General features: G+C 53.1%; 1 protein-coding gene across 1 annotated transcript in view; it reads right to left on the bottom strand.

The window, feature by feature from the left end:
* Nucleotides 1-22,930, bottom strand: part of LOC106509841 (uncharacterized) — a 174,568-nt gene that overhangs the window by 106,530 nt on the left and 45,108 nt on the right. The gene's annotated exons all lie outside the window — the stretch shown is intronic.

Here is a 22,930-nt window from a genome sequence, read left to right as displayed (position 1 = left end):
TCTTTCTCCCCCCAGCCCCCAGCTGCCTTGAGTTCATCTCCCTCCTTCCCGCCTCATCCTCAAGCTCCAGGATCTCTTCTCTCACATCCCTCCTACTCCTCACTTCCTGTCTGGGATACACCGCCTAGCACCTAGGCAGGATATCCCATCCAGATTCCAGATAAGGAAACTAGATTCCTTCGCAGCTGCCCACCCCACAGAAGCACTACTCACCAAGTCCAGACACGTCCACTTCAGGATCCAGCTCCTCTCCATTCCCACAGTGGTGACTTCTCTGTATTAACACTGCTTGGTCGCAAGTGACAGAATGCTCAGACTCCTCAGGCTGGCTCAGGAACCAAGGAGCACCAGACTGCAGCCAGAACCCCAGCCCAAATTACACCTCAGGCTCCACTATCCCTGAAAATTCCTCCTTCTGCTGCCACCGGACCACTCTGTCAGATACATCCCATCTCTGCTCATTTGTATCACCTGCTTCGGAAGCAGAGTTACCGAGTGGCTGCATCTGATTGGCTGAGCAGGTCACATGACCGCACTGCAGCCGCAAAGGAGGCTGGGAAAGTGAGGTCTGGTTTTTAGGGTAGGAAGAGGGCTCCACCTCCCTGGCAGACCAACAAGGTAGGAGATGCTCCAAATACATGCTGGAGATCCATGAAAAGTATAAAGGTTGTCTCTGCAGGGTGAGAGACCATTTGCTCCCTGATCTGCAGAGTCTGTGGCTGCCTGTCTCATCCTCCTGCTCCCAGCATTAGGAAAATGCCTCTCCAATAGGCTTCAGGAAGGTCTATGGTGAACTGACTCACCTGGAATCAGACAACACTGGCACTGGGGAACCACACCGGGGGATCCCTGCAAGAGAAATTTGAAGACTAACATAGGATCGCCCACTTTTTATTTTGCCAAGAATTTCTCTTTCTCTCTCTCTCTTTTTTGTTTTTGTTTTTGTTTTTTGTTTTTCAGGGCCACACCTGTGGCATATGGAGATTCCCAGGCTAGGGGTTGAATCAGAGCTGTAGCTACTGGTCTATACCACAGCCACAAACGCCAGATCCAAACTGCGTCTGCAACCTACACTGCAGCTCATGGCAACACCAGATCCTTGACCCACTGAGAGAGGCCAGAGCTCAAACCTGCGTCCTCATGGATGCCAGACAGATTTGTTTCTGCTGAGCCATGATAGGAACTCCTTTTTTTTTTCCCCCGCCAAGAATTTCAAAAGCAAATAACAAATAAACCACGTTCTACTCTCACCATCATTTCATAAAAGAGGGGCCATCTTAAACACCAAAAAGACAAACAAAAAAACAGGACAAGGAAGAATTTTACAATAAGCACAATCCTTACAATTAAATACATATTAGCTATAAGAAAAACTCCATATATCCGGATTTTTCTGCTGTCACTGGAAACCTATGTAAAGGTCCTGACAGAGTGACTTTGAACTGGACTGGGAGCGACATAATGTTATTGTATCAATGCTAAGTTTCCTGATTTTGTTAACAGCAGGGGTTGTGTAAGTCTTACAAGGTAAGAGAATGTCCTTATTCTTAGGAAATACACCCTGAAACATTTAGAGGTAAAAGGGCACCTGTCTCAACTTTCAAATAGTTTGGAAGAAAATTATACATACATACACAGAGAAAGAGAATGTAAACAGGACAATATGTAAATAATTGCTAAATCTGAATAAAAACTGTACCAGAATCTTTGTACTATTCTTGCCACTTCTTTTGTAATTTTTTTTTCTTTTTTTTTTTTTTTTGTCTCTTTAGGGCCACACCCGAAGCATATGAAAGTTCCCAGGCTAGGGGTCAAATTGGAGCTGGAGCTGCCGGCCTGCACCACAGCCACAGCAACACAGGAACCAAACCGCGTCTGTGACCTACACCACAACTCATGGAAATGCCAGATCCCTAACCCACGGAGTGAGGCCAGGGATCAAACCCGCAACCCCATGGTTCCTAGTCGGATTCACCTCCGCTGCACCAGCACGGGAACTCCAGGAATTCTCTTTGTAAATTTGATATTGTATAGAATTAAAAGTTACCCCCCATGCCCCTCAACCCCACCAAAGATTAGCAGTGAGTTGGCAGTGATTTTCAAGTACTGAATCTCCCTTGGTATATCACCTACCTGGGTACTGTTTGAAACTTTCATGAACATATGCGATGGTTTGTTTTGTTTTTATTTTTCCGCCCCACCTGCAGCATGCAGAAGTCCCGGAGCCAGGGATGCAACCTGAAGTCCAGCAGTGACCCTAGCCACAGCAGTGACAATGCCAGATCCTTAACCTGCTGAGCTACCAGGAAACTCTAGAAATATGTGATGTTCAAAATCAGAAAGAATAAAACAAAAATTATAGAAATTAGAAAAAGAAAAGGCCATGATAGGCTCAGCCTAATACTCACGGACCTGGCCTAAGTGCCCGTGCTACAGAGGAGGAAGCCGAGGCCCAGGCAGGGCTGTAGCTTACTCAGTAGCACACAGCAGTTATCCTCAGAGTTAGGACTCAACCAGGGCTCCTGTTCCCCACACAATTTCCTTCCATTCCAGGATGCTGCCCCCTGAACTGAGTTGAGGGCCCAAGGTCATGGAGGGCCCGGCAGAACTGGGCAGGCTGGGGGCATTTGTCCCCTCCAAGAATGCCACAGCCTGAAAGGATGCCTTCCTTTAAGATTGCATCCCCATAAAGTCCTGTCAAGCCAAGGAAAATCATCAAGAATTGCTCCCAGAGTTCCCATCGTGGCGCAGTGGTTAACGAATCCGACTAGGAACCACGAGGTTGCAGGTTCGATCCCTGGCCTTGCTCAGTGGGTTAAGGATCCGGCGTTGCCATGAGCTGTGGTGTAGGCTGCAGACGCGGCTCGGATCCCGCGTTGCTGTGGCTCTGGCGTAGGCTGGCAGCTACAGCTCCGATTTGACCCCTAGCCTGGGAACCTCCATATGCCGCAGGAGCGGCCCAAAAAATGGCAAAGACAAAAAAAAAAAGAATTGCTCCCTTACTATATATAATTTAGATAAGTAACAATGATTTACCATGTAGCACAAGGAGCTATATTCAATATCTTATAATAACTATAATGAGAAATAATCTGAAAAAAAATATAGATATAACTGAATCACTTTGCTAAACATCTGAAATGAACACAATATTGTAAATCAGCTATATGTCAATACTTTAAAAAAAAATTGCTCCTTACACATTTATTTATTTCTGAGATGGGAAAAGTGAAACCCAGAGAGGTTCTAAGACTTGCCCAAGATCATACCACAAGTCCCAAACTCTGTAGTCAGGGAACAGAGTAATTGGTCAGCTTTGGCTGAGTTACCTCAAGCCCAAACCAAAAAGGAACAAAGGAAGTGGCCTTAGGAACGAGAAATGGAAAGCGAGCGGGAGGCCTGCGAGGTCTGGATAGTGAGAGTCCCTTCCCAGACCCCTCTCACTCTTGATATGGCTTCAGTTCCCCTAAGCTTGAAAGAAGAAACTGGAGTTCCCATTGTGGCGCAGCGGAAATGAATCCAACTAGGAACCTGAACCTTCGGGTTCGATCCCTGGCCTCGATCTGTGGGTTAAGGATCCAGCATTGCCATGAGCTGTGGTGTAGGTTGCAGATGCGGCTTGGATCACATGTTGCTGTGGCTGTGGCGCAGGCTGGCGGCAACAGCTCCAATTAGAACCCTAGCCTGGGAACCTCCATATGCCACGGGTGCGGCCCTAAAAAGACCAAAAAAAGAAAAAGAAGAAGAAGAAACTGCTTTGCAGGTGCACCAACTCCCACAGCTTCAGGAGGCATCACTTACATGCCAGTTTATGAAAATGGCACCTCTTGGAGTTGTGCAGGAGACACACGGCACAGCTGTCCATGGCAGCCCTGATGGAGTCATTTGTTGTTGTTGTTCAGTGGTGGGGAGGTGTTTAGGGAAGGGACAAGAGTGACTAACATTGCAGCCTGGATTAACCAGTGACTGATTCCATCCATTCAGTCAACCACTATTTATTGCCACAGATTATATGCCAGGCATCATGCTAGGGGCTGGGACTTTCCAGGCTAGAAATAGAATGTACACCCTAGGGAGGAGCCGGGGGTAGGGCAGGGATGGAGGGGCAGGCCTCCCAGGACACAACCCCACCAAGCATTCCCCACCACTCCTTCCCGCCCCCTCCCAGCCTTCTCCATCCTTCAGGCCCTCCTGGAGGAAGCCTCCAGAATCCTCCCCTCCCCTCCTCCCACAGTCAGCTGGACCATTGAGCTTTCTGTATTTTCTGTGATCTCCTTTAGCAAGTGGCAAGAACACCTTGCAGCAATTCCCTCCTCCATGTGGCACGTAGGGTTCCTTCATGCATGCATGCATGCATTCATCCATTTTGCTTCTTTTATTCCACAGGCAAATTTTATTCCACAGGTTAATTTATCTATTAACTAGATGTTAGATTTTTTTTTCATGAAAAAAGAGATAGGTACTGATGGCTGATAAGCAATAAACACAGCAAAAGCAAGAAATATTTCTTTTTTTTTTTTTTTTTTTTGTCTTTTGTCTTTTGTTGTTGTTGTTGTTGTTGTTGCTATTTCTTGGGCCGCTCCCATGGCATATGGAGGTTCCCAGGCTAGGGGTCGAATCGGAGCTGTAGCCACCGGCCTACGCCAGAGCCACAGCAACGCAGGATCCGAGCCGCATCTGCGACCTACACCACAGCTCACGGCAACGCCGGATCGTTAACCCACTGAGCAAGGGCAGGGACCGAACCCGCAACCTCATGGTTCCTAGTCAGATTTGTTAACCACTGCGCCATAATGGGAACTCCGAAATATTTCTCCTCCATCCTCCCAGTGTCCCTCCTCTCAGGGACAACTGTTCTTCCCAGTTTCTAAGTCTCCTTCCAATTCTTTCCAGGCATTTCCTAGTATATAAATATAAATACATGTCTGTACATGTATATTGTTTTCTTTTCTTTTTTTTTTTTTTTGGCTTTTTCAGGACTGCACTTGTGGCATATGGGGATTCCCAGGCTAGGGGTCCAATCGGAGCTGGAGCTGCTGGCCTACACCACAGCCACAGCAACATGGGATCCGAGCCATGTCTGCAACCTACACCACAGCTCACAGCAACGCCGGATCCTTAACCCACTGAGTGAGGCCAGGGATTGAACCCACAACCTCATGGTTCCTAGTCAGATTCGTTGACTACTGCGCCACAACGGGAACTCCTGTTTTCTTTTTTTTTTAACCAAGGAAAGAATACATTATGCATTCTTCTTTTTTTTTTTTAATGCATTACACATTGTTCTGCACCTCAATTTTTTTTCACTCAACACTGTATCAAGGCATTTGTTCCAGATCATCACACTCTTCCACTGCTCTGTACTAGTCCAGTGCAAGCAGGTCCCACCATTCATGTCAGTCCTAACTTGTCGACATCTCGTCTGTTCTCAGTTGTCTGTGGCCATGAAAGTTTCTCTCTATGGATCTTTATACATTTACAGGGGCCTAGATTCCTTGAAGAGTAATTTCTGAGGCAAAGGGAATATGTGCTTTGCATTTTGATAGATATCAGCCAATAGTCCTCTAAAAAATTTTACCAGGTTGGACCAAAAGCCACTTTTAGGTCTTTGCCCATCTAAAGGATAAAAAATAGTATCTCACTGTAATTTACGTTTTTAATTATGAGAGATGTTAGCATCTTTTTCCTGTTTCCAAATCACTGTATTTCTTTTTCCCTTACCTCTCTTCAACAGTGTTTAAGGCGCCCTTGTACAGCCACATAGGCAAAGTATCTGGGACCTGCGGAATTTTCAAGAGCCTGTAAAAAAAGTTTGAGACCTGGGGTGGGGGTGGGGGATGTATTGACTTGCAAATATTTTTAAAAGACCAAAAAGCTGAACCCAAAATGGTATAATGTAATCTCAACCAAACATAATCTTACGGCAAGCTCATTAACTGGAAACTGGAATTCATGAACATTTCATTACATTTTAAAGCAATCTGTTGGTTTAGATGTTCTCATTTCAAAAAAATCCCAAGAATGCATGATGCTTTTCAAGAAATTCAAGTCCATTTTCATTTAAACGCATTAACTGTAGTTGAATAATTTCACAATCATAATTAATTGAAAACGCTTTTTAAAAATTTACCATAACGTGGGAGTTCCCTGGTGACTGGTTCAGTGGTTAAAGGATCCAGCGTTGTCACTGCTGTGGTCAGGTCACTGCTGAGGGGCAGATTCAATCCCTGGCCTGCCCTGGAACTTCCGCATGCCGCAGGTGCAGCCAAAAAAAATAAAGAATCATAAAATGACATTCAATGTGGAATTAGAGTGCATTTTAATATGTTTCATGTGATTTGGACGGGGCCTCCCAAATTAAGTGCATCAAGGGCCAAAAGTGGTTTTATTTAAAAGGCCTGTAAACCTCCGAACCAGACAGACAAGGTCTCAGTCTCAGGAAATTTCTAATCAAAGAACACGCTGACCTTCTCAGCAAAAGTAGGAACGAGTAAAGTGGATCAGATCTGAGTCTGGAGCTCGCTGAGGACCCCTGGCTTCTCTCCCAACCCCCTGACTAAAAACTGAGAGTTTTTACAGAGAAAAAACTCTCTCCTGTGTCACACCCATCCCCAGCCTGGTGACTCAGCGCTGGACATGGGGATTTTGGAAAGCTCAGTGGGGTGATGGAGCGGGGAAAGACGGGGTAGAGGTGATGCTCTCTCTGCTCTCAGGACCAGCCTGGGGTGGGGGTAGGGAGCAGCAGGACAGACATAGGGAGGGAAAGAGACAAATTGTCCCCAGATGACATTTTGAGACAGCAGAACAAAATGCGTTTGGCTCTTCCCTACCCTCTCCCTCTTTTAAAGAGAGATAGGACTCAGCCCTTGAAAGGGACCATCTGGGCGTCTAAGTCACAGGTGCGAAGGTTTTAGGACTGGGAGGTGAGCAATTCAGCACCTCCCCCCTCCTCCCCGTCTGCCTCCCCTCCCCATCCAGCGGAGGAAAGGCAGGGAGGACCTGGGGGAAGCCGCGCTGGAATCTCCTGCGTGCCCGCGCGTGCCCACTCCCCTAGTACTGTCTCTATTCCCAGCCACTGGGGTGGGAATTGGCACAATGACACGCCATAAAGTCCAATCTATCGAACCCAATTGAATTGAAAGGCACGGTGGAGTCAGATGAGGGGTCTGATTTCCTCCCCCTCATGTTTGTTCTCAGCCCGCTGTGTGGCCTTGAGCAACGGCTGCCGCCTCTGAGCTGTTTCCGCATTTGTACAGAGAGCGCCAGAAAACTTGGTCTGCGGGGACATTATGCAGACCCAGTGAACTGAAATCGGCAAGGCATTTAGCTCTGGGCCGGGCCTTTTTAATTCTTACCCTTTGGCTGCAGTGGCGGGAAAGCAAATGTTTGCCAGGTAGGGGGAGGTGGGTGGAGCTGATGGTGGCCCCTCGCCAGCCAGAGAGGACTTTGAGCTTGCCCCGGAGTGCCAGGAGGGAGCCACTGAAGGTTCTGCAGCGAGGGAGGGGGCCAGATCCCGGGAGGGGCCGGGATCCTCGGCCCTCACCCAGATCCAAAACCCCGCCTCTGGTGTTCTCTCTTCCTCCAATGCACCCCCTCCCACAGCCCAGGGCCACAGCTCTGCTCCCACCAAGACCGAGTCTGGGAGAACAGCAGAGTGAGCCCCAGGACAAAGCCTAACTAAGGCTATGCCTGAGCCCGGGCTTGAACCCCTACTCTGAGCCCCCCTCACTGGGTGTTTTGGATTCCTCTGGGCCTCAGCCTTCTCCCTGCAAAGTGGGGCGACAACAGCGACCTCACGGGGTGGTGGGGATGGTTAGTTGAGATAATATGTAAAAGCACCTGGCGGCATGCCTGCTGTACAGGTGGAGTTCAGTGTACGGTGCCATTAACTGAGAAAGCGGACAGGGGATCCAAAGGGAGAGAATGAGGATCAGAGACGGGGAAGAATGACACACGGGCCCTTTGCCTCTCTGGATGGTCCACCTGCAGCCAAGGAAAAAGCCCTTTGGGAGGAGGGGGTGATTGGGGGGGCAGCTATTGGGTAAGAGAGGAGGTCATCCCTGGCCCGCTTCCCTCCTCTACTTCTACCTCCCGCCCAGCTTGGTCACCCAGTTTAGGGTGACAGGGCTGGGCATGGTGGACCAGCAGCAATCCTCCAGATTCCAGAACTGGGCCTCCTGCAAAAGGTGGGTGAGGGTGTAAGGTGCTTCCAGGTGATAAGAGAGCTGCAGGTGTCGGGCCATGGGAGCTGGGATTCCCCATCCATCACCCATCAGGGCCCCAAGCCCAGCCCACCAGGCTTAACTGGAAGCCCGAGGCTGCTCCATTTGCAGTGTGGGTCTGCGTGCGAGAAAGCTGGTAACACTGGCTGAGACCGGTTCACTCTCACCCACAGGCCAGCTGGGCCCTCCCCAGTGGCTGGGCACCTGAGCAGGTGTGTGTGTGGGGGGGCCTACAAGCTGTCACTTCTAAATATAGAGCCTGGCAGCCTGGGAGTCAGCCAGGTGCGGCTGCCACATGGCCCCCCAAACTGGCTGATACGCATGTGCCCGCCAGTTCTGGGCCTGCACAGACACACATCAAAACTGCCTCGCACAGACCCCCAGGGACCCACGGATACCCCCAAAGACACACACTCAGCTTGGCATGTACACGTCCCTGTCCTTGTTGAGGCCCCTTATCCACACACACCCTCTCCCCACACTCATACTCTGCAACGCTCACTGACACCGACCGGGCAGCCCCTGCTTGAACAACAGCCTCCTGAGGGCGGCATCCCCCGTTCTTGTCCACTGCTGTCTCCTCTGCCTGTAACCGTGTCCAGCACATACCAGGTGCCCAGAAACGTTTGCTCTCTGAATGAATGCACACACACACTCACACACACACACATTCTGTAATAATTACCCCCACTCTCACCTGATCCCTGCCCCCCTGTGCTGGGTCTACTAGGCCCTACCAAGGACAAGACCAGAAGGCCTGTCCTCCTCTGGCCTGGCCAATCCCCCATAGCCAGAGTCCAAGCCAGGCTGAGGACCTGAGCGGGAGGGTGGAGAGGGCAGCCCAGGGAAAGAAGTAGCTTCGAACCCCTATTTAGGAGGATGTGGGAATCATTGTTTGCTACAGGACAAACCTCCCTGGAGGAGCCACCGCACCACGCTGGAGTTCTGGGTTGGGCCACATCCCCAGAAATCCACCAGGGGAGGGGAACACGTGACCCCTATAAGGCCCTCCCCAGCCCCCTCCTCTGAAGGAGTGCCCCATTTTAGGTGATACCACCCCATCTAGGAGCCCTCAGCTCTGCCCCCATAGTGCTTGGGCTGGGCTTCCCACAGCCTGCACATGGATGTAACAGAGTGACACTTCAGGGGGAGTTCCCATTGTAGCTCCGTAGGTTAAGAACCTGATTAATATCCATGAGGGTACAGGTTCAATCCCCAGCCTCGCTCAGTTCACAGATGTGGCTTGGATCCGGTGTTACTCTGGCTGTGGCTGGCAGGTGCAGCTCCGATTCAACCCCTAGGCTGGAAACTTCCATATGCTAAGGTGTGCCCTAAAAAGAAAAAAAAAAAAAAAGGAAAAAAATAAAAAAGAGTGATGCCTGGGGACACAGGAGCAGAGGGGGGTGGTGGTCAGGGAGGACTCCCTGGAGGAGAGGAGCCTTGTACAGTGAGAGACAGGAGGGCCTTCTGGGAAGATGGCTGGAAGAGGCATCTGAGCATCTCTGACTCCAGGACTGCTGAGGGAGCACCGTGACTGTGCTGGGACCTCACAATTCCCATGAGATGAAGCGGAGGCTGATTGGGCAGGCTGAGCACCAGGGATGAGGAGGGGATGCTGTGACCCCAGAGCGACTGAAGGTCGGGTGAGATTTATAGTCAGAGCCTGCATCAGTAGACTGGAGAAGAAGGTGACTGAGGGGGGCAAGCTGATAAAGGAGAGGACTAGGGACAGCACTAAGGACAGATGAGTGGCCAATGGATGGACATATGCATAGACTAGCAGATGGATTGAAAGACACAGGAGCATGAATAGACAAATGGAAAGACAGAAGTGGGTGGCTGGCCACTGGGGTCACTCTCTGAAGCCCCACAAGAGCCTGAAGACCCAGCTACTTCCCCTGCAGACCACTCCCACCCCAGCTCCATTCCCTGTCTCCTTTCCCAGACCAGGTTCCCAGGGAGGCAGACACCTGCTTGGCCTGATGCCCAGAGATGCACTTTCCAGCCAAGTACAAGCCCAGATATGGAGTCACCTCCTGGTGTTCTTACCTGTGCAGGTGTGCATAGGATGGGGTGGGGTCAGCGCCATATCTATGGGCTAATACCTCCAAAAATAGCCTCCCAGCAACTGGGGAGTACCCCAATCATGGCTCACGTGCGCGCACACACACACACACACACACACACACACACAGCCGCTGGCAGAATCAACCCCATAGACACTTGATGCACACACAGGTGCATTCACTGACACACTGGCACCCAAACACCAGTCCCCCAAACACCACAACTACCAAACTGCATAGCAACAGAATGAGCCAACCACATGGTCTACAATGTATGGGGCCACCTGGCCCCTCAGATACACCCCAACACCATGCTGTCATTAATCTACAAATGTGCATTGAACAGCTTCTGGACCCAACCCTATGGGATTTCGGAGCACCTTCAATAGCTCTTCCCAGAGAAAGCTGGACCCACAGGGTCCTTCATGCTTCACCCTCCAACCCTGCCTCCTACCCTAGCACCTCACATTTGCCCTCCATCCAGCAACATCTGACACCTTAGGGGGGTTCTCTCCTTTTCATATGCTTGGATCCACATTATTCCTGCAACTAGGAACCCTTTCCCCATTTCACTCCTGAACCCCACATACCAGACCTATCATTCAAGACAGATCTCTGCATACCTAAAGTTTAACAGTGGGACACACAACAGGGCCTAAATGTTTGTTGACTGACTGACCAACTTACCAGCTGGGTGAAATCATTAGGAATATAAATCAGCTAAGAATAGTGCATAATTAAAGTTCCCATCATGGCTCGGTGGTTAACAAACCCGACTAGTAGCCATGAAGACGCGGGTTCAATCCCTGGCCTTGCTCAGTGGGTTAAGGATCCTACATTGCTGTGAGCTGTGGTGTAGCTCACAGACATGGCTCGGATCCCTAGTAGTTGTGGCTGTGGTGCAGGCCGGCAGCTGTAGCTCCAATTCGACCCCTTAGCCTGGGAACTTCCATATGCTGCAGGTATGGTGCTAAAAAGACAAAAAAAAAAAAAAAAAATAGTGCCTAATAGGCTGGTGCGGACTAGCTGCTGTGGAATTCTAATCAGAGCAGGGGAGCAACTCTGGGCTGGGGGCTTTGAACCCCACAAGCACACATTTGTCTCAGCCATCCCCATAGAGGGAGGGAGCCCTGCACCCTTGAGCTTCCACTTGCCATAGAAAAGATGCACAACTGACCAGTCAGCCAGGCCCAGCCCTCCAACAAGGGCAAGGGAGATTATCAGGCCACAGAAGGAGACCTCAAGCTAAAGCCAGGGTCTCCTAACCCCCTGTTCCCTCCACCTACCAACACCTTGGGAAACCCAGGCACTTTTCTAGGGTTTTATTTAGGGCTGGACATTCCCAGGGCAGACCCTCTGCCAACTCAGCAGGTCTGGGGACTTGGGATGTGCTAACGCTGGCAGCCCTTCCACGCCCCATTTGGGCTCCGTTGGCCAGATCTCACCCTGGCCTGGGCCTGGGCTGGCACTGATTGATTGATTGACATGGAGTTTCATTCCTTTAAGAAGGGCCAGTCACACCCGGACAGGGTTCACCGAGTCAGGCTCTTTTCTCAGCACTTTATTTGTAATCCCCGCAGGGACCCTACAAGGTAGATAACTATTCTGATGCCCACTTCACAGGGGTGGAAACCAAGGCACAGAGATAGAGGAACCAATATACTAAAATCACAGCAGCCAGGAGTGGCTTGAGGAATCCGGATTCAAACCCAGACTGGTTCCACACTTTTAACCACTATACCATACTATGTCTCTTTTTATAGTTTTTTTTTTTTTTAAAGTAAACATGAGATTACTTGGTCCTGGTTGCCTTTGGCACCAGAGGCATGGACATGTGACATTACAGGTCATTCCCAGCCCTGCCTCTCTCTCTCTCTGGCGCACACACACACACACACACACACACACACACAGTCTGCCTCATCCTGGTGCTGCCAGGCACATCGGTGACCTCCTGGTTCCTCCACAGCCAGGCATCAGGCCTGTGGGAACACAGTGCTCTCGTATTTGGATCCAAGTCTATTCTGGAACATACCACCCTATGCCTCTCCCCTCGGCTGCCACCCTAGTTCCGCCCCTGGGGCCAGCATTCCTGGAAAGCTCCAAGACAGCTTCTTTCAGGGGAGATTTTCCATGGGGCCTGTGCAGCCAGAATTGGCATAAGCTGAGGAGGGTCCTACCCACAGTCCCTGTCTTGGGGCCAGGAAGCTTGGAGCATCCCTGGGGTATCGGGGCCGTTCCTCTTCTCCATGGCAGAGGCCTTGGCAGATGGGACACTCGCAGCTCCTTCCCCATCCTGGTGTGTCCTCTTGGCCTCAGAGGAGTTCGGGTCTCCAGCACTCTTGTCTCAGCTCTGCTCAGTCCCACCCCATGACCAGGGAGTGTGTTCCTGCGGGGCCCAGCCCTGTGCTGGGTGCTGTGGACCTGCCCCTGGAGGCTCGCCGCTCTGCACGGACAGACGAGCAGCCTGCCCGTGAGCTGCCAGCAACACAGCGCTGCAGCAAATCCCCAAAGACCTTCCTGGACCTGGGCTCAGGCACCAGGACCTCGTCCTCCTGCTCAGGGACCCCAAGAGCTCGTCCTATCCTGCGTGGTGACCCCTGGCCCCAGCCCTGGCTGTTGTTTCGGTGGCAGGAAAGCCTCTCGCCCGAAGCTCAATGTCCTGCCTGCCGCTCAGCGGATGACTAACCTGCCCCTCCTCAGCCTGGCACTTCCAGCCCCTCCTTCTGGCTCCGCCTGAGTCAGAGGCCCGTCAGCTTCTGATGCCCCTGAGGCCCAGCAGATTTGGGTGGGAAGGCTGTGTCCTATGCCAGGGCCTGAGGAGACGGGCCAGGCCCTCACTCCTCACTGGCCTGACCTTTTAGCAGGAACTTCTAAGCATTCTTTGATCTCGAAATGCCACATGTGCGTACACACACACACACACACACACACACACACACACACGCACCCCCATTCACATTCAGCCACACTCTTACTAGAGATGAAATAGTGCAGGTGCCAGGCTGAACCAGAACAGTCTTGTGGGGTGTGGCCTCCTGGCCTCTTCTGCAGAGGCCCCAACACCTCCTGGTACCAGAGAGCAGGACCAGAGGCCTGGGAAAGGGGTCTGTGCCTCTGGCTCCCTCCCTAGAACAGGCACAGATACTGGCTGCTGAGGGGACTCGATCCTTCGAATATGCCTCAGCACTACAGTCCTCTCTCTCTTGCACACAAACACATACCCCTAGACTCCTCCTCTGCAGCACTTCAAAGCCTCCCCCCACTACACTAGCCTCACAATAAAAGTAGCCAAAGAGTTCCCGTTGTGGCTCAGTGGTAAACGAATCCGACTAGGATCCACGAGGAAGCGGGTTGAATCCCTGGCCTCACTCAGTGGGTTAAGGATCCGGCGTTGCTGTGAGCGGTGGTGTAGGTTGCAGACGCAGCTCAGATCTTGCATTGCTGTGGCTGTGGTGTAGGCTGGCAGCTACAGCTCCAATTCGAACCCTAGCCTGGGAACCTCCATATGCAAAACCTTGACCCCTGACTCAATCTTGGGAAGCCATGGTCAAGCCCTGGGGATTTCTGCTCCTGGTTCTGCCCTAATGGGCCCCCTCCCTGGCTGGACTTGGCAGTGGCTGCGTGGCCAGCCCCGCATCTTCCCGAAGCCAGTTCCCGTCCCCGCACACAGAGGCACAAGCTGGGTTCCACGCCGCTTTCCAGGATCAGTCTGAGGGGTTAGGTTTGGGGTGTTTCATTTTCTTCTGTCTTTACCCCCATGTATACCCCATTGGCTCTGCCCGAAAAACACCCTCCCTCCCACCTCCCTGAGTCAGCTCTCAGCATCTGAGCACTACTAGCCAGCCTTGTTCAGGTGAGGAAACTGCAGCTGAGCAAGGCTACATACAGAGGGACAGAGGGATGCGTTTCTATCCATATTTCAACATTCACTTGGGTACCACCTTCCTGGGACTCCCCCGTTCCTGAGCGCCCCTGCCCTCGCCCTGGCCAGTGCCCCCCTCCCCCGGGGACAGGACGAGCAGACCTCTAGCCTAGAGCCCCTGCCCCTTGGAGTGAGTTCTGTTGAGCTTGTTACTTCAGCCCCGGAGCACTGATGTGTGCCCTTCTCCTGTGTCACTGGCCCCGTGAGAGCAGGTGGGCGGGCCCAGGTCTGAGTCACTGCCCAGCTCTGAGCCCGGCAAGCTGGCCGTGCAGGTAACCCTTTGCTGCCTGGGGAAGCTGACCAGAGGAAGGCCGGTCTGGGCCCTCGTCCCACTTTCCGGCCATGTCTCCCCCCTGCACCCCATCCCTGCATTTCTCCCTGTCCAGCTCTTTTCCCAGGAAGAGAGTGGCAAGCCCCTGCCCTGCTCTCAGGATGGGCCTTGCTGATGGGAGGTAGAATCTGTGCCGGGCTGAACATGCGACAGGGGTGGTGCTGGTCCCCCCAGGAGCTCCTCTGGCTTGAGTGGGCCCAGCGTGCACCTGAAGACAGGGAGCCCTGGCTCAGCACCCTGGGTCACTTCTCGGTGGCCTCTTCAGTTTGTGCGTCCACTTGGGGGGGAGGGGACTCAGCCATCAGCCCGATGCCATGTTTATTTAAGGGGCACCGAGTTAAAAATAGCCTGAGTGCCCCAAGAGCAGGCAGCAGGCTCGGTGACCTCTGGCTCAGACAGAGAGAGGGATTCCAGGAGCTCTGAGACCTGTCCTCGCCTCCGAGCCCTCTGTCGGCTCCCCCTCCCGCAGATAGACTTGTGCCTCTGTCAAGTGTCACACACACCCCAGCGTGGCGGGATGGCACCAGCGACATGTTTCATGCGCTTCACAGACTGCAGGGTTTTGCGGCAGAGAAGCCTGAACTTTAGACCTGGCAGGGACCCCAAGGGGGGATTACTCTACAACTGCCCCATCGACACCCCCCATTTTGTGGCAGTTGGGGGGGTGGGGTGGCTGGAGTTCGCAGCGTAACGACGGGCTCAAGGTCGTGCAGAGCAAGACGACAGTCCGGGACTCTTGGCTCCCAATTCGGGACGCTGTCCGCCGCGTTACATCACGCCCATCATGTTTTATTACACAACGTTCAAATGTATTTTGTTCTTTCGTCTTACGTTATGTAATGCCAGGTAGGCAGGAATGGGGGTGGGGAGGGGCGTGGGGAAGTCCTTGGATGGAGGAGGTGACAAAAAGGCCATTAAGACGAAAGTACAGCAGTGAGCCTTTATCTTCCCCCACCCAGATCAGGCCCTGGCTCCCCACCTGAGTCCGCTCCCCTCCGTCAGGTGTAGTGGGTGCGGCTCAGCACCCAGTGCCCTAATTAGCACCTGTTGACAGTTTCTGGTTTGTGTGTTATCACCTTGGGTCCTCTTATCTTTATCAGAGCCAAAGGTTGATTGGAGCATTCTGGCTCAAGCTCAAAGCAACTTCACTCTGATTCCACGAAGCATTTATAACCGCTGTGAATAACAGCCCTCTTTCCTCAAGATAGCAGCCGGACCTGTCCGAGAGATGCCCTGTGGAGTCTTTGGGGGGGGTTGTTTGTTTGTTTTGCTTTTTAGGGCCGCAGCCACGGCACATGGAGGTTCCCAAGCTAGGGATCGAATCAGAGTTGTAGCTGCCAGCCTATGCCACAGCCACAGCAACGAAGGATCCAAGCCTCATCTGTGACCCACACCACAGCTCACAGCAACGCCGGATCCTTAACCCACTGAGCGAGGCCAGGGATCGAACCTACCACCTCATGGTTCCTAGTTGGTTTCATTTCTGCTGCACAACAACGGGAACTCATGGAGTCTTTGGTTTGATCCCCACCATGTCCACCGAGACGGGAGTGCAGAGCCCTCCCCACAGCTGGGAGAGGACGTGATGCCAGTCCTGACCCCCAGTCTCGGGCACCCCACAGTGATGCCCCAGGCACCGGAACCTGCCAGAACCCCCTACCAGGGGCTACAGCCCCTGCTCCTCCAGCCTGTCTGCCAGGACAAAGTTCCTGGGCCTTATCAGCCCAAGAGGTAGAATATTAATCTGGCCATCTCTGCCCCAGCCCTGCCCCCTTACAGCCAGCCTCCCCACTACAGGTGGGCAGGGTGTGTACCCACAAGGACAGGGTAAGAAGGCTGTGGGAAGGGACCTACATGTGGCCCACAGCCATGTGAGAGAAATGGCTTCTTGGTGTCTTCCTGGTATTAACCTCAAGGCCAGGCCCTCAGGTCCCTCCCAGCTCCCTCTGTCCTGGGGGAGATGTTTTCTCTGAGGAGTGACCCAAACCTTTCCTGACACCTGACGTTCCCACCTGGACCCCCTGGGTCTGGTGCTGCCAGAGAGGCCCAGGGTCCTACTCCCAGCTCTGCCACTGGGCGCGTCGCTGTGCATCAGACCTCAACTGCCTCACCTGTAAAATGGGAATCTTTGACTTGCCCTAGAATACCCACCTTCCCACTGAGACTTGGTACCTAAGGCTGGGTGACCACCCCACCCCCATGCCTAGACCCACCTGGAACAGGATCCAGGACCCTGGAGGTAGCTCTTTTGTGTCTTGAACCTCACTGAGTCCCATTTTCGGCCACCCAAACCCCTTTAGCTCCTGAACCAAGGCTCCAGGGACCACCTTTTGAGGATGTCCCCAGAGATCTCAGACAGGGATTGGTCCCTGCCAGCAGCCGTGTGTGTGTGTGTGTGTGTGTGTGTGTGTGTGTGTGTGTGTGTGTGTGTGTGTTGGTCCCTGCCAGCAGCCGTGTGTGTGTGTGTGTGTGTGTGTGTGTGTGTGTGTTGGTCCCTGCCAGCAGCCGTGTGTGTGTGTGTGTGTGTGTGTGTGTGTGTGTGTACACCCACCCTCCTGACGCATTGTCTGGAGGGGGCATTGTCCGGAGGGCCGGGCGGTTGCCTTTATGGCAAGGCATAAAAGGTAATCATTGACCGCATCAATGCCGCCCTGCGTGTCAGTGCCCGCCCAGCCTCGACCCTGCCAGGCCCTGGATTACTTTACAGTCACATAAAAGAAGCCTCCAGACTGGCCCCTTGGGGACTTTGGCCCCCAAGCGGGGAACGGGAGGGAGCCGTTCCCTGGAGACAGGCTTTTCTTATAATATTTACTGAACAGAAGAGAGCTCCTTCCTTTTATCAAACACCACTGGGACTGTCTCAGCCCGGCCTGCCCAAGCCCCAGAGTCCCCATCAATAGGGGCCACCCTTCTCCCCTCCTTCCTCCACCTCTGCCATCGGGACCCACCAGCAGCCCGGATGTCCCCAAGCTGGGTCTCAGGACGCATCTTGCAGGCCTCGTTTCCTTTACAGTTTTATTTCATCCAGCCTGCACAACCCCATGGGGTAGGAAGGGAGATCATTTCCATTTTACAGATAGGAACACTTGGACTCAGAGAGGTCTAGTACCTTTCCTGAGTCGCACAGCCAGTAAAGGGCAAACCTCTCCTGCATGCAGTAGTCTATAAGGCTATACATCTATAAGTCTCCAGACTTGCTTGATTAAATGCTATCGGTAAAAAAAAATAACACGTGTCAGCACAAACCCTTAATATATTTATACGTATCCATAAATCATATACGTGTACTACTGAAAATCTACTTATCAAATATTAGCAAATATCCACACTCTAATGGAAGCATCTTTTCCTGTCCTGTCATTCAAACCAGATCACATCAACCCCAGGGACCCTCCCCAGGGCTCATTTTCCGCAGGGACACCAGGGCCGGAGGGAGAAGGTCTGGGGAAGGGTAAGCCTCAGGCAGGCAGGGGGACACACTGGGAAAGGATATTCCAGACAAATGCTTGAGCAAAATCCAAGAGGCAGGAAATGGCAGGAAACAGTCAGGCACAGCCGAGAAGCCTGGGAACGTGAATGGGTGAATGGCTATAGCCAGAGACAATGCTGGAAAGTTTCGGGTGGGGCTCAAAGGAGTGGGCCAGACCACGGGACCTCGTGGAGAGCGCAGCAGGGAGCCGCGGCGGGTTGGGGAGCAGCGGTGTGACTTTCCCAGAGCCCTGTTTTGGAAACGTTTCCCAGGCCACAGAGTGGAGGATGGTGATGACAACGACGTTCTTAGGTCGATCGCCCTGGGGTCATGTCACATGGCCCTTTGGGAGGCCGGAGACGAAGGCCCGTCAGGAGTTGCCACACCTCTGTATCTGTGCACACACGCTGCCTGCCATTTACCCGCTGCCTGGCTGGCCTTGGTTTTCTCATCCATAAAATGGGCATAACAAGAGCACACAGCATGGATATGGTCGTTACTCTGACACTTGGAGAGGACTGGCTCAAGGGCTGGACTCAGTGCCCAGCAAGTAGCAGATAGTGAATGGCGGCTGCCCGCACTCTTCATTAGACCACACCGTTCCCTTCCTTCCATCTGAAGAAATCAAACCAGCCCCTCAAAAATTGAGTTCAGACTTGACCTGTGAGGACCTCAAGAGACTTATCACTTCCTCCCCTGGGCTTCCCTAGCTCTGGGCTCAAACAGGTAATGCAGCATGAACACATCCTGTGACCGTTACTTGCATATCTGTCTGCCCTCCACGCATCCCTGTGCTCCTGAGCCAGACATGCAGCAGGCCTGAGTCAATTTTTGTGACTTGGCTCAAAGTTGCATAAAAAGTGAAATAACATCAGAAAGAGGAGGAGGAAGAAGAAAAGGAAGTGGCATATTTAGGGCCACTTAGCTAAGCTCTTCGCATGCATTATAAATTCTTTCATCCACCCTCTAAGGTTGGCGTGGCTAGGATCAGGTAGGATAGGCTAGTTTATGCCGCAGTAACAAACATCCTGACACCTTGATGGTTTAAAACAGTAAAGATGTATTTCTCTCACATGCCACATGAGCACTGCAGGTCACCTGGAGATTTCTGAGCTATGCTGTCCTCACTCAGGGATCCAGGCTGAAGGAAGCTTCTAGCGACATCATTGTTCACAACCATCATGGCAGCCAGAAGGGGATTTGAGGGTTAACACTTTTGCTCTCATCGTGGCCACCTGGAAGTGGCATGTATCAATCCTACTCACAGGTCATTGGCCAAAGCAAGTCACTCGGCCACACTCATTTGAAGCGGGTAGTGAAGTGTCATCCTACCAAGTCTGTGTTCCTAACTCTACGTCATGAAGGTCACACAGAGTGAGTCAGGTCCATCCCAGGTATGCTAACAGCCACTCCCAGCTGGGTCACTCGAATCCCCCTTGGCAAAGAATTCACCTCTCCTCCATCCAAACGGTGTCCATCTCTCGCCTCCCCTGGAAACCCGGTCTCTTCCATAGCATCAACACACAGGAATCTGGGTCAGTCTTTATCTTCCAGCAAAACTGCCCTCATCGAGGAATCAGCCTTGACTTTGGTTAGACATGAAAATCACAACCATATTTCATATCCGACACCGAGACATTGTGGGCCTGGCAAGGAGCACAGGAAAGAGAGGGGAAAAAGCAGGGACAACTGGCTTGGGGCTGGAATGAGATTTATTACCAAATAATTACATGCTATCTGCGGCCTGGGCTCACACCCTTGAGTTTGTACCACAAGGAGAGTCTGCCCCATGCATTTCCCAGAGCCCATTATCTGTTTTTTCCATCATCATTGGCAATGGGGATTATGCAGGCTCTGAAGGCAAGGCGGCAGTGGTGTGTGTGTGTGTGTGTGTGTGTGTGTGTGTGTGTGTGTGAGTGAGAGAGAGAGAGAGAGAGAGAGAGAGAGCCAGAAAGAAGGCTGGGGGCCAACTGGGAACATTTAGTGAGCACAGTGCTGCTGGTGCCCAGGAACGGCAATGCCGGAGCAAGGCCAGGGATCAAACTCGCATCCTCACGGATACCAGTCTGGTTCATTACCGCTGAGCCACAAATTGCCCTCAACCACAGGTGGACTTCATTCTGCCTCAGGGGCCCATTAAAGGAGACATTGTCAGGCAAAGGGTGAGGATAGGAACAAAGAGGCAGAGTTTCAGGCCAGACAAAGCAGAGCGAAAGTTCAAGGTTGGAGACCAGGGAGAGTCAGAGGGCAAACCTGGAAAAAGATGCAAGGCTGCTGAGGGGCCAGATGGTCCCATGGGGGAGGTGGTGCAGGGCACAGGCTTTGGGGCTCCGCCGCTTACCAGCTGGGTGGCCTGGGCAATTCTCCTGCCTCTCGAAGCCTCAGTTTCCACAAGTGTAAACTGAGGCACATAAGCAACACCTGGTCACAAGGCTACTGTGGGGTAAGTGAGCTCAGCACAGGATTGGCTCCTGGTTAGTGCAGTAGACAAGGCCCTGCCCAGCTCTGGCTCTCAGGGACCTGGTGTGGGTGGGGCCTGGTGGGAAACCCTCCCTCTGCTGAATGGGGAGGGGCCCTGTCCAGGAGAGTCAAGTCCAGAGAGAAACCAGTGACCTAGCGAGCAGAGGCCCAAGAAGAAGCTCTTCTTGCCTTTTCTGTTCTTCTCATCCCTTCCTAGTCATCTCTCAAAACCTTGCTGTGCACTAGCTCATTTCCAAGGCTCTGCTGGGAGGAGGGGGAGGGAGTTCCAGAGACAGAAGAAATTCTAGGGAGCTCCCCTTGAGGCTCAGCGGGTTATGAACCTGACTAGTATCCATGAAGACACGGGTTCGATCCCTGGCCTCACTCCATGGGTTAAGGATCCAGTGTTGCCATGAGCTGTAGTGTAGGTCGAAGATGCAGATCGAATCTGGTGTGGCTGTGGTGAAGGCCGACACTTGCAGCTCCAAATCGAGCCCTAGCCCGGGAATCGCCATATGCCTTGGGTGCGGCCCTAAAAAGACAACAATGACAACAACAACAAAGAAATTCTAGAGCCTACCCTTTAGAGCCAATAGTCTAGGTGAGAGGGAGTGAGGGTGGCTCACTATCCAGAAAATAAGGAACAGAAACCATGGTTGGGGCAGGAAGGACTCAGGGCCAGGAGGCAGTGTCAGAGAAGGGGCTGGAGCCTGAAGGACCAAGAGGACAAGGGTGGGGGAGTGAGGAGCACACAGGCAGCAGGCACAGCTGGAAGAGAGTCCTGCAGGGGTTCCAGGGGGGCTTCAGGCTCCTAGAGACAGGGGTCCCGGGCTGGGCTGTGCCTGGTGGGGCCGTCGGACCTGGAGAATTCTGCTGAGGATAAACGGAGAGCGCCCCAGTTTTGTTTGGTCAGAGGGGGAAGCACAGCCATAGCATCTAGTGCCCCCCAGACAAGACAGACGTTGGGGAACCTGGGATGCTGAGTTCATACCCCCAAGGGCAGATGGGGGGGTGGGGAGGGCAAGGCTCTCTGGATGGGGTCCCCCCTTCCGGACCGGACCGTCCTTCAGCCGGGCCCTGGCTGTTGACAGGCGTGCCCCTCCCCCGGCGCAGGGCTGAGATGTGGCATTGTTCAGCTGGAAGTGAGTCACCGAGCTTTTCCTTCCTTCTCTTCCTCTCCACTCTGCTCACCCGACACCTTGCACATTCTCTCTCTCTCTCTTTCTCACGCGCACACACACACACATACAAGCAACCCCACGCCTGCAACCACACCAACGTACCTTTCAGAACCCACGAAGTATAAATAAGCGGTTATCGTCATAAGCATTGCGACCTGGCGAGGGGGCGAGGCGGGGGTGGGGGGGGTGGGGCACGTGGCCCCAGGGGCTGGGACACACAGACGCAAACGCAGCCGTGTGCGCAGCCGTGGCTGGCTGCGTGCGCACGCAGGGGTTCTATAGTCTCAGAAGGGCTGAGTCTGAATTTGTGGGTTCATCTGTGTGGTTGAGATCGGGAGGGGGTGTCTGCGAAGGGAGCTGTGGCCGGTACGGGCCTGACAGGTGGTGGTGGGAGGAAAGTGGGGGGCGCTGTGCTTCCTCGCTGTGGGGGGCCGGCCGCGTGCATGTGTTGTGGGTCTGTATCACAGGGGCCAGGCGTGGGAGCCCGGAGAGCATCGGCGTGGGATCCGTGCTGTGGAGGAGGCGGGTGCCGGGCACGGAGGAAGTGTTTGTGTCTGCGACTGTGCCTGGACGGCAAACCTTGCCCCTGGCTCTGCAGGATGTGCAAGAACCTGGGTTTGTGACTAAGGCCCGTGACGCATCCTCCAGTCGCAGCTCCATCAGCCTAGCCAGAGGGTCAGAGAGGATCAGAGATAAACCGCCATGGTCTGAACTGGGGGGGGAGGGACATCACATTCACAGGGGGTCTTTGGGGGCTAGGGAGGCTCATCAGACCCAGCACCTGGCCTAGGAAAGGAATGAAAGCAAGGCCTTATTTCCTCCCCCCCCCCATCAGGCAGAGCCCTGCAGAGATGGGGCATCAGGAGCATAGGGCCCACCAGGCCACCAGCAGGCAGGACTCATTTCAGGCACCGGGTGATCCTCCACGGGCTCACAGCCCCACATCTGATGCTGCTCCCAGCTAGACTGCAAATCCCAAAAGGCTGGGCCTCTTCTCCTCTATGCCCACATGAAAAAGGAGGAGAGCAATCATTACAGAAAGGGGTTACCTGCACCCCAGCTGAGCCTGGAGTCATGGCCACCATATCTCGCTGCCTTCCTGCCCCACCTCCCAGGCCTCCAGAGAAACAGTTCAGTGGGATCCTCCCTTTGGGGCGGGGGTGCAGGTCCTCTGGCCATCTCTAGGGGGCACCGACAGGCAGAGGCAGCCCGGGGCCTGCACCTGTCAAAGGATAAACCCAGCAAAAGGCCTGGGGGAGGGGGGAGACGATGGGCA

This window comes from Sus scrofa, chromosome 3 (genome assembly GCF_054392235.1).
Source record: "Sus scrofa isolate SSC_HxYL_T2T_F1_AM1 chromosome 3, Sscrofa_HxYL_maternal_Yorkshire_Landrace_v2.0, whole genome shotgun sequence".
NCBI classification, from domain to species: domain Eukaryota; kingdom Metazoa; phylum Chordata; class Mammalia; order Artiodactyla; family Suidae; genus Sus; species Sus scrofa.
Note: the sequence above shows the minus strand (reverse complement) of the source record. Positions and strands in the feature narration are given on the sequence as shown.